The following is a 16,065-nucleotide window of genomic DNA, read 5'->3' as shown; positions in this document are numbered from 1 at the left end:
CCTTGCGCAGGGGCTTCTGGACCCCCCGCTCCTTCCCTGCGCTAGTGCTAAGGGCCCCTGCGCCGAGGGGGAATCTAGTGCGCTTGAGGGCCGGCTCGCTGCCTTCACGACAGGGCCTGGGGACGGCCTAGGCCTACGCAGCACGCTTCAGGGGAGGTGCCGGGGCTGGGGGCAGGCGCGTGGGGCGAGGGCGGGGGGGGGGGGGGCAGGCGCGCGGGGAGGGGGGGAAGGGGCAGGCGCCGGAGGGGGGGCAGGCGCGCGGGGGGGGGGGGCAGGCGCCGGAGGGGGGGCAGGCGCCGGAGGGGGGGCAGGCGCGCGGGGCGGGGGGGGGGGGGCAGGCGCCGGAGGGGGGGCAGGCGCCGGAGGGGGGGCAGGCACGCGGGGTGAGGGGGTGGGGGGGGGGGCAGGCGCCGGAGGGGGGGCAGGCGCGCGGGGCGAGGGGGTGGGGGGGGGGCAGGCGCCGGAGGGGGGCCAAGCGCGCAGGGCGAGGGGGTGGGGGGGGGGCAGGCGCCGGAGGGGGGGCAGGCGCGCGGGGCGAGGGGGTGGGGGGGGGCAGGCGCCGGAGGGGGGGCAGGCGCGCGGGGCGAGGGGGTGGGGGGGGGGCAGGCGCGCGGGGCGGGGGGGGGGGGGCAGGCGCCGGAGGGGGGGCAGGCGCGAGGGGGTGTGGGGGGGCAGGCGCCGGAGGGGGGGCAGGCGCGCGGGGCGACGGGGTGGGGGGGGGGGCAGGCGCCGGAGGGGGGGCAGGCGCGCGGGGGAGGGGGTGGGGGGGGCAGGCGCCGGAGGGGGGTGCAGGCGCGCGGGGCGAGGGAGGGGGGGCAAGCGCGCGGGGCGAGGGGGGGGGGGGCAGGCGCGCGGGCAAGGCGGGCCAGGGGAGGCTGAGGGGGAGCTCCGGTGAGCCGGGGAGGCGGCCATCTTAGGCGTCCTGGGCAGGGGAAAAGAGCATCATCCTCCTCCCTTCTGTCAGCTCTCGGGGAACTCACCGCTTCTCGGGGAGCGGCCGCACCTGGAAGCCCCCAGAAATCAACACGAATCCAACCCCAAAAATACACCTCGCGGTCCGTACGCGGCACGGCCGCCCGCCACCCGAGCGCCGGAACACCGCGCCTCCCGCCGCGCCCCGGCGAACCACGTGACAGGGCCGGCGGCCGCGCGCCACAAGGACTACAGCTCCCGGCACGCCGCGAGCCCGCCCTCCCCGCTCTCTCACCCTGCGGGGCACCGTTCTTCCCGCCGATCCACCCGGAAGCCCCACCGAGCCCTCAGCACAGCCTCGCTCTCCCCACCGCCCGCTCCGACCCGGCGCTGCCCCGCCGCAGCCCTCCTCGGGGCTTCACCCGGGACCCAGCCGTCCACCACCCAGCTCCCGCTCACCTCCTCCGTCGCTACAGTCGCAGCCCGCTGACGCTCGGCCACAGCTCCGCCCCGTCCCGCCCTCGGCTCGCACTGGCCCCCCGGAGCAGGGCACCACCCCTTTTCCAGGTAGGAGCCGGCACCGGCAGCCCCACTGCCCGCACCTGGGGCTCCTCCATCCAGACCCCGCCCACAGCTGAGGCGCAGCAGCAACGGGGGCCCCCTCCCCTCACCCCCACAGTGCACCACCTCCTCCCCGGGCTCCATCACAGCCCCTTGCCCCACGCAAAGGGAGCGCAAACGCAGCCCCGAGGGCAAAGGAGAGGGCAGGTGTTTGTGCAGGCAGCGCGCATGTAACAAGTCCCAGGAGCGATTCGTGGCTCAGGGTCCCCAAAGCTCCCCCTGCCCCCAGGCCACCTCGGCCGCCATTGCCAGAGCCGCACGGAGCTGGTTTTGGCTAGGATAGTGCTCATTTTCTCCATAGTAGCTAGGAAAGGATAAGTTTTGGATTTATGTTCAAAACAGCGTTAACAATGTAGAGATGTGCTGAGCACTGCTTCCACAGTCAGAGCCTCTTCTGGTTCTCTCAGTGCCCCACCAGCAAGTAAGCTGGGAGAGGACACAGCTGGGAAAGCTTTCCCAGCTAACTGACCAAAGGGATATTCAATACCATTTGACATCACGCTGAGTACATGCAGCTGGGGAAGAAGGGGGAGTCCTTAGGGGCTACGGCATTTCACTCCCTAAGTAACCATTACACTTGACAGAGCCCTGCTTTCCCAGAGAAGGCTCAACACCTGCCCACCGAAAAGGAGGAGTGAATTAATTCCTTGCTTTGCTTTCACGCACAGCTGTTGCTCTACCTATTAAACACCCATGATTTTTCTCACTTTTACCCTTCCAGCTCTCTCCCCCAGCCCACTGAGGGTGGAGTGAGCAAGCAGCTCCCTGGTGCAGAGTTGCCAGCTGGGGCTAAAGCACGGCACACGCTTGTCCTCGTTTGGCAGGGAGCGGACCGTCCATTACCTGGCTCCTGGAGCGACGGGCTGCTGGGCAGAGGGGGAGGCCACCAAAGGTAAGGAGCAGGGCACAGGACAGTAGGAAGAGAGAAGAGAAAAGCGGCATGCGGCTGGACGGGGCGGGGGGGGTGTGTGCATGTAGTGAGAAGGCACAAGGCAGGGAACAGGACAGCCAGAGAAGGACAGGGAGCCTGACTGAGGTGGAGATAAAAGCAGCAGAGAGAGGGGAAGAGAGGCAGCAGAAAGTGGGAAGAGCAGGACAGAGACCAAGAAAGAACGATGAGGAGCAGGCTGGAAACACACAAAGAACCTGGGGCAGGCAGCACGACAGCGAGGGAGGAATGAAGACTAGGGGCAGAAAGCTGACAGAGCAAGATGGAGAAAGACAAGAAAAGCGACAAGAACAGGGCAGAGAGGGAAGAAAGAATTCACAGGGACAGGGAGCTGAGACAGCCAACGACAGAGGGAAGGGGCCGGGGAGGGAAAACCACAAAACGAACCACGGGGCTACGTGGTACAGAGCATGAGCAGGGAGGGAATTAACAATTAGGGACAGGGAGCCAGAGGAAAAAGAAAATACACCAAAAGGGAGACGGAGAGCAAAAGGAATCGCAATGCGTACAGAAAGAAAAGAGAACCAATTCTAAAATAGGGACATGGGGAAGCCAGAAAGGACAAAAGCTACAGGCTACAGGGCAGAGAGGGAAGAATTAACGAATAGACACAGAGAGCTGGGCAGAAAGAGACGGAGAAAGGCTAAAGATCACACGGCCACCAGGGAAGAGAGGGAAGAATTTAAAAAACAGGGGCAAGAAGCCAGAGAGAGGGAGAGAGAGGCAACAATAAAATGGGGACGGGCCACAGGGCAGCGAGGAGGGAACCGAGGAATAAGGAAAAGAGGCCAAAGAGAACACAATGTAGTATGGAAAAAAGGAACAGCGGCCTAGGGGGAAGGAGGAATTAAAGATCAGGCACTGGGAGGCAGACAGAGACAAACGAAGAAACAAGTGAAAACAAACCAACAGCAATGGGCTAGCAAGACAGAGAGGGAGGAAATTGGGCAATAAATCATAGCAGCAAGGAGCTGGACAGAGAGAGATGAGGACAAACAGCACGGGTCTACGTGACAGAGAACGTGGAATTAGAACACAGAGAGGGAGCCTGTCAGAGGTGGAGATAAAAGCAGCAGAGAGGGGAAGAGAGGCAGCAGAAAGTGGGAAGAGCAGGACAGAGACCAAGAAAGAACGATGAGGAGCAGGCTGGAAACACACAAAGAACCTGGGGCAGGCAGCACGACAGCGAGGGAGGAATGAAGACTAGGGGCAGAAAGCTGACAGAGCAAGATGGAGAAAGACAAGAAAAGCGACAAGAACAGGGCAGAGAGGGAAGAAAGAAGCCACAGGGACAGGGAGCCTAGACAGCCAACGACAGAGGGAAGGGGCCGGGGAGGGAACACCACAAAACGAACCACGGGGCTACGTGGTACAGAGCATGAGCAGGGAGAGAATTAACAATTAGGGACAGGGAGCCAGAGGAAAAAGAAAATACACCAAAAGGGAGACGGAGAGCAAAAGGAATCGCAATGCGTACAGAAAGAAGAGAGAGAACCAATTCTAAAATAGGGACATGGGGAAGCCAGAAAGGACAAAAGCTACAGGCTACAGGGCAGAGAGGGAAGAATTAACGAATAGACACAGAGAGCTGGGCAGAAAGAGACGGAGAAAGGCTAAAGATCACACGGCCACCAGGGAAGAGAGGGAGGAATTTAAAAAACAGGGGCAAGAAGCCAGAGAGAGGGAGAGAGAGGCAACAATAAAATGGGGACGGGCCACAGGGCAGCGAGGAGGGAACCGAGGAATGAGAAAGAGGCCAAAGAGAACACAATGTAGTATGGAAAAAAGGAACAGCGGCCTAGGGGGAAGGAGGAATTAAAGATCAGGCACTGGGAGGCAGACAGAGACAAACGAAGAAACAAGTGAAAACAAACCAACAGCAATGGGCTAGCAAGACAGAGAGGGAGGAAATTGGGCAATAAATCATAGCAGCAAGGAGCTGGACAGAGAGAGATGAGGACAAACAAACAGCACGGGTCTACGTGACAGAGAACGTGGAATTAGAACACAGAGAGGGAGCCTGTCAGAGGTGGAGATAAAAGCAGCAGAGAGAGGGGAAGAGAGGCAGCAGAAAGTAGGAAGAGCAGGACAGAGACCAAGAAAGAACGATGAGGAGCAGGCTGGAAACACACAAAGAACCTGGGGCAGGCAGCACGACAGCGAGGGAGGAATGAAGACTAGGGGCAGAAAGCTGACAGAGCAAGATGGAGAAAGACAAGAAAAGCGACAAGAACAGGGCAGAGAGGGAAGAAAGAAGCCACAGGGACAGGGAGCCTAGACAGCCAACGACAGAGGGAAGGGGCCGGGGAGGGAACACCACAAAACGAACCACGGGGCTACGTGGTACAGAGCATGAGCAGGGAGGGAATTAACAATTAGGGACAGGGAGCCAGAGGAAAAAGAAAATACACCAAAAGGGAGACGGAGAGCAACAGGAATCGCAATGCGTACAGAAAGAAGAGAGAGAAACAATTGTAAAATAGGGACATGGGGAAGCCAGAAAGGACAAAAGCTACAGGCTACAGGGCAGAGAGGGAAGAATTAACGAATAGACACAGAGAGCTGGGCAGAAAGAGACGGAGAAAGGCTAAAGATCACACGGCCACCAGGGAAGAGAGGGAAGAATTTAAAAAACAGGGGCAAGAAGCCAGAGAGAGGGAGGGAGAGGCAACAATAAAATGGGGACGGGCCACAGGGCAGCGAGGAGGGAACCGAGGAATAAGGAAAAGATGCCAAAGAGAACACAATGTAGTATGGAAAAAAGGAACAGCGGCCTATGGGGAAGGAGGAATTAAAGATCAGGCACTGGGAGGCAGACAGAGACAAACGAAGAAAAACCAACAGCAATGGGCTAGCAAGACAGAGAGGGAGGAAATTGGGCAATAAATCATAGCAGCAAGGAGCTGGACAGAGAGAGATGAGGACAAACAAACAGCACGGGTCTACGTGACAGAGAACGTGGAATTAGAACACAGAAAGGGAGCCTGTCAGAGGTGGAGATAAAAGCAGCAGAGAGGGGAAGAGAGGAAGCAGAAAGAGGGAAGAGCAGGACAGAGACAAGAAAGAACGATGAGGAGCAGGCTGGAAACACACAAAGAACCTGGGGCAGGCAGCACGACAGCGAGGGAGGAATGAAGAATAGGGGCAGAAAGCTGACAGAGCAAGATGGAGAAAGACAAGAAAAGCGACAAGAACAGGGCAGAGAGGGAAGTAAGAAGCCACAGGGACAGGGAGCCGAGACAGGCAACGACGGAGGGAAGGGAACACCACAAAACGAACCACGGGGCTACGTGGTACAGAGCATGAGCAGGGAGAGAATTAACAATTAGGGACAGGGAGCCAGAGGAAAAAGAAAATACACCAAAAGGGAGATGGAGAGCAAAAGGAATCGCAATGCGTACAGAAAGAAGAGAGAGAAACAATTCTAAAATAGGGACATGGGGAAGCCAGAAAGGACAAAAGCTACAGGCTACAGGGCAGAGAGGGAAGAATTAACGAATAGACACAGAGAGCTGGGCAGAAAGAGACGGAGAAAGGCTAAAGATCTCACGGCCACCAGGGAAGAGAGGGAGGAATTTAAAAAACAGGGGTAAGAAGCCAGAGAGAGGGAGGGAGAGGCAACAATAAAATGGGGACGGTCCACAGGGCAGCGAGGAGGGAACCGAGGAATAAGGAAAAGATGCCAAAGAGAACACAATGTAGTATGGAAAAAAGGAACAGCGGCCTAGGGGGAAGGAGGAATTAAAGATCAGGCACTGGGAGGCAGACAGAGACAAACGAAGAAACAAGTGAAAACAAACCAACAGCAATGGGCTAGCAAGACAGAGAGGGAGGAAATTGGGCAATAAATCATAGCAGCAAGGAGCTGGACAGAGAGAGATGAGGACAAACAAACAGCACGGGTCTACGTGACAGAGACCGTGGAATTAGAACACAGAGAGGGAGCCTGTCAGAGGTGGAGATAAAAGCAGCAGAGAGGGGAAGAGAGGCAGCAGAAAGAGGGAAGAGCAGGACAGAGACCAAGAAAGAACGATGAGGAGCAGGCTGGAAACACACAAAGAACCTGGGGCAGGCAGCACGACAGCGAGGGAGGAATGAAGTATAGGGGCAGAAAGCTGACAGAGCAAGATGGAGAAAGACAAGAAAAGCGACAAGAACAGGGCAGAGAGGGAAGTAAGAATTCACAGGGACAGGGAGCCGAGACAGCCAACGACAGAGGGAAGGGAACCCCACAAAACGAACCACGGGGCTACGTGGTACAGAGCATGAGCAGGGAGAGAATTAACAATTAGGGACAGGGAGCCAGAGGAAAAAGAAAATACACCAAAAGGGAGATGGAGAGCAAAAGGAATCGCAATGCGTACAGAAAGAAGAGAGAACCAATTCTAAAATAGGGACATGGGGAAGCCAGAAAGGACAAAAGCTACAGGCTACAGGGCAGAGAGGGAAGAATTAACGAATAGACACAGAGAGCTGGGCAGAAAGAGACGGAGAAAGGCTAAAGATCACACGGCCACCAGGGAAGAGAGGGAGGAATTTAAAAAACAGGGGTAAGAAGCCAGAGAGAGGGAGGGAGAGGCAACAATAAAATGGGGACGGGCCACAGGGCAGCGAGGAGGGAACCGAGGAATAAGGAAAAGATGCCAAAGAGAACACAATGTAGTATGGAAAAAAGGAACAGCGGCCTATGGGGAAGGAGGAATTAAAGATCAGGCACTGGGAGGCAGACAGAGACAAACGAAGAAAAACCAACAGCAATGGGCTAGCAAGACAGAGAGGGAGGAAATTGGGCAATAAATCATAGCAGCAAGGAGCTGGACAGAGAGATGAGGACAAACAAACAGCACGGGTCTACGTGACAGAGAACGTGGAATTAGAACACAGAGAGGGAGCCTGTCAGAGGTGGAGATAAAAGCAGCAGAGAGGGGAAGAGAGGGAGCAGAAAGAGGGAAGAGCAGGACAGAGACAAGAAAGAACGATGTGGAGCAGGCTGGAAACACACAAAGAACCTGGGGCAGGCAGCACGACAGCGAGGGAGGAATGAAGACTAGGGGCAGAAAGCTGACAGAGCAAGATGGAGAAAGACAAGAAAAGCGACAAGAACAGGGCAGAGAGGGAAGAAAGAAGCCACAGGGACAGGGAGCCTAGACAGGCAACGACGGAGGGAAGGGGCCGGGGAGGGAACACCACAAAACAAACCACGGGGCTACGTGGTACAGAGCATGAGCAGGGAGGGAATTAACAATTAGGGACAGGGAGCCAGAGGAAAAAGAAAATACACCAAAAGGGAGACGGAGAGCAACAGGAATCGCAATGCGTACAGAAAGAAGAGAGAGAAACAATTGTAAAATAGGGACATGGGGAAGCCAGAAAGGACAAAAGCTACAGGCTACAGGGCAGAGAGGGAAGAATTAACGAATAGACACAGAGAGCTGGGCAGAAAGAGACGGAGAAAGGCTAAAGATCACACGGCCACCAGGGAAGAGAGGGAAGAATTTAAAAAACAGGGGCAAGAAGCCAGAGAGAGGGAGGGAGAGGCAACAATAAAATGGGGACGGGCCACAGGGCAGCGAGGAGGGAACCGAGGAATAAGGAAAAGATGCCAAAGAGAACACAATGTAGTATGGAAAAAAGGAACAGCGGCCTATGGGGAAGGAGGAATTAAAGATCAGGCACTGGGAGGCAGACAGAGACAAACGAAGAAAAACCAACAGCAATGGGCTAGCAAGACAGAGAGGGAGGAAATTGGGCAATAAATCATAGCAGCAAGGAGCTGGACAGAGAGAGATGAGGACAAACAAACAGCACGGGTCTACGTGACAGAGAACGTGGAATTAGAACACAGAAAGGGAGCCTGTCAGAGGTGGAGATAAAAGCAGCAGAGAGGGGAAGAGAGGAAGCAGAAAGAGGGAAGAGCAGGACAGAGACAAGAAAGAACGATGAGGAGCAGGCTGGAAACACACAAAGAACCTGGGGCAGGCAGCACGACAGCGAGGGAGGAATGAAGAATAGGGGCAGAAAGCTGACAGAGCAAGATGGAGAAAGACAAGAAAAGCGACAAGAACAGGGCAGAGAGGGAAGTAAGAAGCCACAGGGACAGGGAGCCGAGACAGGCAACGACGGAGGGAAGGGAACACCACAAAACGAACCACGGGGCTACGTGGTACAGAGCATGAGCAGGGAGAGAATTAACAATTAGGGACAGGGAGCCAGAGGAAAAAGAAAATACACCAAAAGGGAGATGGAGAGCAAAAGGAATCGCAATGCGTACAGAAAGAAGAGAGAGAAACAATTCTAAAATAGGGACATGGGGAAGCCAGAAAGGACAAAAGCTACAGGCTACAGGGCAGAGAGGGAAGAATTAACGAATAGACACAGAGAGCTGGGCAGAAAGAGACGGAGAAAGGCTAAAGATCTCACGGCCACCAGGGAAGAGAGGGAGGAATTTAAAAAACAGGGGTAAGAAGCCAGAGAGAGGGAGGGAGAGGCAACAATAAAATGGGGACGGTCCACAGGGCAGCGAGGAGGGAACCGAGGAATAAGGAAAAGATGCCAAAGAGAACACAATGTAGTATGGAAAAAAGGAACAGCGGCCTAGGGGGAAGGAGGAATTAAAGATCAGGCACTGGGAGGCAGACAGAGACAAACGAAGAAACAAGTGAAAACAAACCAACAGCAATGGGCTAGCAAGACAGAGAGGGAGGAAATTGGGCAATAAATCATAGCAGCAAGGAGCTGGACAGAGAGAGATGAGGACAAACAAACAGCACGGGTCTACGTGACAGAGACCGTGGAATTAGAACACAGAGAGGGAGCCTGTCAGAGGTGGAGATAAAAGCAGCAGAGAGGGGAAGAGAGGCAGCAGAAAGAGGGAAGAGCAGGACAGAGACCAAGAAAGAACGATGAGGAGCAGGCTGGAAACACACAAAGAACCTGGGGCAGGCAGCACGACAGCGAGGGAGGAATGAAGTATAGGGGCAGAAAGCTGACAGAGCAAGATGGAGAAAGACAAGAAAAGCGACAAGAACAGGGCAGAGAGGGAAGTAAGAATTCACAGGGACAGGGAGCCGAGACAGCCAACGACAGAGGGAAGGGAACCCCACAAAACGAACCACGGGGCTACGTGGTACAGAGCATGAGCAGGGAGAGAATTAACAATTAGGGACAGGGAGCCAGAGGAAAAAGAAAATACACCAAAAGGGAGATGGAGAGCAAAAGGAATCGCAATGCGTACAGAAAGAAGAGAGAACCAATTCTAAAATAGGGACATGGGGAAGCCAGAAAGGACAAAAGCTACAGGCTACAGGGCAGAGAGGGAAGAATTAACGAATAGACACAGAGAGCTGGGCAGAAAGAGACGGAGAAAGGCTAAAGATCACACGGCCACCAGGGAAGAGAGGGAGGAATTTAAAAAACAGGGGTAAGAAGCCAGAGAGAGGGAGGGAGAGGCAACAATAAAATGGGGACGGGCTACAGGGCAGCGAGGAGGGAACCGAGGAATAAGGAAAAGATGCCAAAGAGAACACAATGTAGTATGGAAAAAAGGAACAGCGGCCTATGGGGAAGGAGGAATTAAAGATCAGGCACTGGGAGGCAGACAGAGACAAACGAAGAAAAACCAACAGCAATGGGCTAGCAAGACAGAGAGGGAGGAAATTGGGCAATAAATCATAGCAGCAAGGAGCTGGACAGAGAGATGAGGACAAACAAACAGCACGGGTCTACGTGACAGAGAACGTGGAATTAGAACACAGAGAGGGAGCCTGTCAGAGGTGGAGATAAAAGCAGCAGAGAGGGGAAGAGAGGGAGCAGAAAGAGGGAAGAGCAGGACAGAGACAAGAAAGAACGATGTGGAGCAGGCTGGAAACACACAAAGAACCTGGGGCAGGCAGCACGACAGCGAGGGAGGAATGAAGACTAGGGGCAGAAAGCTGACAGAGCAAGATGGAGAAAGACAAGAAAAGCGACAAGAACAGGGCAGAGAGGGAAGAAAGAAGCCACAGGGACAGGGAGCCTAGACAGGCAACGACGGAGGGAAGGGGCCGGGGAGGGAACACCACAAAACAAACCACGGGGCTACGTGGTACAGAGCATGAGCAGGGAGGGAATTAACAATTAGGGACAGGGAGCCAGAGGAAAAAGAAAATACACCAAAAGGGAGATGGAGAGCAACAGGAATCGCAATGCGTACAGAAAGAAGAGAGAGAAACAATTCTAAAATAGGGACATGGGGAAGCCAGAAAGGACAAAAGCTACAGGCTACAGGGCAGAGAGGGAAGAATTAACGAATAGACACAGAGAGCTGGGCAGAAAGAGACGGAGAAAGGCTAAAGATCACACGGCCACCAGGGAAGAGAGGGAAGAATTTAAAAAACAGGGGTAAAAAGCCAGAGAGAGGGAGGGAGAGGCAACAATAAAATGGGGACGGGCCACAGGGCAGCGAGGAGGGAACCGAGGAATAAGGAAAAGATGCCAAAGAGAACACAATGTAGTATGGAAAAAAGGAACAGCGGCCTAGGGGGAAGGAGGAATTAAAGATCAGGCACTGGGAGGCAGACAGAGACAAACGAAGAAAAACCAACAGCAATGGGCTAGCAAGACAGAGAGGGAGGAAATTGGGCAATAAATCATAGCAGCAAGGAGCTGGACAGAGAGAGATGAGGACAAACAAACAGCACGGGTCTACGTGACAGAGACCGTGGAATTAGAACACAGAAAGGGAGCCTGTCAGAGGTGGAGATAAAAGCAGCAGAGAGGGGAAGAGAGGCAGCAGAAAGAGGGAAGAGCAGGACAGAGACAAGAAAGAACGATGTGGAGCAGGCTGGAAACACACAAAGAACCTGGGGCAGGCAGCACGACAGCGAGGGAGGAATGAAGTATAGGGGCAGAAAGCTGACAGAGCAAGATGGAGAAAGACAAGAAAAGCGACAAGAACAGGGCAGAGAGGGAAGTAAGAATTCACAGGGACAGGGAGCCTAGACAGCCAACGACAGAGGGAAGGGGCCGGGGAGGGAAAACCACAAAACAAACCACGGGGCTACGTGGTACAGAGCATGAGCAGGGAGGGAATTAACAATTAGGGACAGGGAGCCAGAGGAAAAAGAAAATACACCAAAAGGGAGATGGAGAGCAAAAGGAATCGCAATGCGTACAGAAAGAAGAGAGAGAAACAATTCTAAAATAGGGACATGGGGAAGCCAGAAAGGACAAAAGCTACAGGCTACAGGGCAGAGAGGGAAGAATTAACGAATAGACACAGAGAGCTGGGCAGAAAGAGACGGAGAAAGGCTAAAGATCACACGGCCACCAGGGAAGAGAGGGAGGAATTTAAAAAACAGGGGCAAGAAGCCAGAGAGAGGGAGAGAGAGGCAACAATAAAATGGGGACGGGCCACAGGGCAGCGAGGAGGGAACCGAGGAATGAGAAAGAGGCCAAAGAGAACACAATGTAGTATGGAAAAAAGGAACAGCGGCCTAGGGGGAAGGAGGAATTAAAGATCAGGCACTGGGAGGCAGACAGAGACAAACGAAGAAACAAGTGAAAACAAACCAACAGCAATGGGCTAGCAAGACAGAGAGGGAGGAAATTGGGCAATAAATCATAGCAGCAAGGAGCTGGACAGAGAGAGATGAGGACAAACAAACAGCACGGGTCTACGTGACAGAGAACGTGGAATTAGAACACAGAGAGGGAGCCTGTCAGAGGTGGAGATAAAAGCAGCAGAGAGGGGAAGAGAGGCAGCAGAAAGTGGGAAGAGCAGGACAGAGACCAAGAAAGAACGATGAGGAGCAGGCTGGAAACACACAAAGAACCTGGGGCAGGCAGCACGACAGCGAGGGAGGAATGAAGAATAGGGGCAGAAAGCTGACAGAGCAAGATGGAGAAAGACAAGAAAAGCGACAAGAACAGGGCAGAGAGGGAAGAAAGAAGCCACAGGGACAGGGAGCCTAGACAGCCAACGACAGAGGGAAGGGGCCGGGGAGGGAAAACCACAAAACGAACCATGGGGCTACGTGGTACAGAGCATGAGCAGGGAGGGAATTAACAATTAGGGACAGGGAGCCAGAGGAAAAAGAAAATACACCAAAAGGGAGACGGAGAGCAACAGGAATCGCAATGCGTACAGAAAGAAGAGAGAAACAATTCTAAAATAGGGACATGGGGAAGCCAGAAAGGACAAAAGCTACAGGCTACAGGGCAGAGAGGGAAGAATTAATGAATAGACACAGAGAGCTGGGCAGAAAGAGACGGAGAAAGGCTAAAGATCACACGGCCACCAGGGAAGAGAGGGAGGAATTTAAAAAACAGGGGCAAGAAGCCAGAGAGAGGGAGAGAGAGGCAACAATAAAATGGGGACGGGCCACAGGGCAGCGAGGAGGGAACCGAGGAATGAGAAAGAGGCCAAAGAGAACACAATGTAGTATGGAAAAAAGGAACAGCGGCCTAGGGGGAAGGAGGAATTAAAGATCAGGCACTGGGAGGCAGACAGAGACAAATGAAGAAACAAGTGAAAACAAACCAACAGCAATGGGCTAGCAAGACAGAGAGGGAGGAAATTGGGCAATAAATCATAGCAGCAAGGAGCTGGACAGAGAGAGATGAGGACAAACAAACAGCACGGGTCTACGTGACAGAGAACGTGGAATTAGAACACAGAGAGGGAGCCTGTCAGAGGTGGAGATAAAAGCAGCAGAGAGGGGAAGAGAGGCAGCAGAAAGAGGGAAGAGCAGGACAGAGACCAAGAAAGAACGATGAGGAGCAGGCTGGAAACACACAAAGAACCTGGGGCAGGCAGCACAACAGCGAGGGAGGAATGAAGACTAGGGGCAGAAAGCTGACAGAGCAAGATGGAGAAAGACAAGAAAAGCGACAAGAACAGGGCAGAGAGGGAAGAAAGAAGCCACAGGGACAGGGAGCTGAGACAGCCAACGACAGAGGGAAGGGGCCGGGGAGGGAACACCACAAAACGAACCATGGGGCTACGTGGTACAGAGCATGAGCAGGGAGGGAATTAACAATTAGGGACAGGGAGCCAGAGGAAAAAGAAAATACACCAAAAGGGAGACGGAGAGCAAAAGGAATCGCAATGCGTACAGAAAGAAGAGAGAGAACCAATTCTAAAATAGGGACATGGGGAAGCCAGAAAGGACAAAAGCTACAGGCTACAGGGCAGAGAGGGAAGAATTAACGAATAGACACAGAGAGCTGGGCAGAAAGAGACGGAGAAAGGCTAAAGATCACACGGCCACCAGGGAAGAGAGGGAGGAATTTAAAAAACAGGGGCAAGAAGCCAGAGAGAGGGAGAGAGAGGCAACAATAAAATGGGGACGGGCCACAGGGCAGCGAGGAGGGAACCGAGGAATGAGAAAGAGGCCAAAGAGAACACAATGTAGTATGGAAAAAAGGAACAGCGGCCTAGGGGGAAGGAGGAATTAAAGATCAGGCACTGGGAGGCAGACAGAGACAAACGAAGAAACAAGTGAAAACAAACCAACAGCAATGGGCTAGCAAGACAGAGAGGGAGGAAATTGGGCAATAAATCATAGCAGCAAGGAGCTGGACAGAGAGAGATGAGGACAAACAAACAGCACGGGTCTACGTGACAGAGAACGTGGAATTAGAACACAGAGAGGGAGCCTGTCAGAGGTGGAGATAAAAGCAGCAGAGAGGGGAAGAGAGGCAGCAGAAAGTGGGAAGAGCAGGACAGAGACCAAGAAAGAACGATGAGGAGCAGGCTGGAAACACACAAAGAACCTGGGGCAGGCAGCACGACAGCGAGGGAGGAATGAAGACTAGGGGCAGAAAGCTGACAGAGCAAGATGGAGAAAGACAAGAAAAGCGACAAGAACAGGGCAGAGAGGGAAGAAAGAAGCCACAGGGACAGGGAGCCGAGACAGCCAACGACAGAGGGAAGGGGCGGGGGAGGGAACACCACAAAACGAACCACGGGGCTACGTGGTACAGAGCATGAGCAGGGAGAGAATTAACAATTAGGGACAGGGAGCCAGAGGAAAAAGAAAATACACCAAAAGGGAGATGGAGAGCAAAAGGAATCGCAATGCGTACAGAAAGAAGAGAGAGAACCAATTCTAAAATAGGGACATGGGGAAGCCAGAAAGGACAAAAGCTACAGGCTACAGGGCAGAGAGGGAAGAATTAACGAATAGACACAGAGAGCTGGGCAGAAAGAGACGGAGAAAGGCTAAAGATCTCACGGCCACCAGGGAAGAGAGGGAGGAATTTAAAAAACAGGGGTAAGAAGCCAGAGAGAGGGAGAGAGAGGCAACAATAAAATGGGGACGGGCCACAGGGCAGCGAGGAGGGAACCGAGGAATGAGAAAGAGGCCAAAGAGAACACAATGTAGTATGGAAAAAAGGAACAGCGGCCTAGGGGGAAGGAGGAATTAAAGATCAGGCACTGGGAGGCAGACAGAGACAAACGAAGAAACAAGTGAAAACAAACCAACAGCAATGGGCTAGCAAGACAGAGAGGGAGGAAATTGGGCAATAAAACATAGCAGCAAGGAGCTGGACAGAGAGAGATGAGGACAAACAAACAGCACGGGTCTACGTGACAGAGAACGTGGAATTAGAACACAGAGAGAGGGAGCCGGACAGAGAGGGGCCGAGAGAAAAATCTAGACGGGCTACGGCGGGCAGAGGCAGGAATTAAAACCTAGGGACAGGGAGCTGGACAGAGGGAGATGGAGATCACAGGGAACAGCGGCGGGTGCAGGAAGAGCAAGAATTCAAGAATAGGGAAAGGGAGCTGGACAGAGAAGAACTCAGAAAGGCAAGAACAGTAGCAGGGTACAGAGCAGAGAAGACGAATAAAAAGCGCGGGGGGAGCGTTGAGGCAGACAGAGAGATTAAGAAAATGTCACGGGCTACATGGCAAAGCAGGAGGAATTCAGAAACGGGGACGGGAACCAAGGAAGAGTGAGTTGGTGAAGGATAACGGGCATTAAAAGTGAGGGACGGGGAGCTGGGAAAAGCGAGAGGCAGAGAAAAACAGGATCACACAAAGCCAAAAAAGAAGAAACAGAACAACAGGAACAAGTGTAACCAAAGCGATGAAATCAATCAACCAGAGACGTTGTTACACTATGGGAACATGGAGCGTACGAATCAGTGTATCTGTTGATCTGCATTTTAGTCCCTAGGTAATCATTAATGTGAACAGAACAATAGGCAATGTGCTTCTGTCAGAAAAGGATGACAAAACGCGGTTTCGTGTAGCGGACTGAGAAAACTAGCCAAAACTGGCAAGATTAAGAGCCAAGAAGGTAAAAGGTAATTCCGGCAGGGGGAAGATCGCGACCACCGACTCACGGACCACCACCGACTCAAGTAACACCACCTACTCAGAAGAGGACAACCGAGCCTGCGCAGTAATTTACATAAGGAAAGAGCAAGTTTGTACCAATCAGTAGACAGGACAATAATGAATATGTCTGACTACGTAAAATTTTGAGCTATAAATTGTAGGGGAAAGGTGCGTGAGGTACGCACGTTAGGAGGAGCGATCCCCCGTGCATCTGGCGCCGTGAATAAAGAATGCCTGCTCTTTAATACTAAATTGG

At 53.4% G+C, this 16,065-nt stretch overlaps 1 long non-coding RNA gene across 3 annotated transcripts in view; it reads right to left on the bottom strand.

Moving 5' to 3' along the window:
• LOC135311218 (uncharacterized) overlaps positions 1–16,065 on the bottom strand; it is a 55,784-nt gene that overhangs the window by 6,136 nt on the left and 33,583 nt on the right. The gene's annotated exons all lie outside the window — the stretch shown is intronic.

The sequence above is a fragment of the Phalacrocorax carbo genome, unplaced genomic scaffold, assembly GCF_963921805.1.
Source record: "Phalacrocorax carbo unplaced genomic scaffold, bPhaCar2.1 SCAFFOLD_71, whole genome shotgun sequence".
NCBI lineage: Eukaryota > Metazoa > Chordata > Aves > Suliformes > Phalacrocoracidae > Phalacrocorax > Phalacrocorax carbo.
The sequence above is the reverse complement of the archived record's forward strand: the minus strand, read 5'-3'. Positions and strand labels throughout refer to the sequence as shown.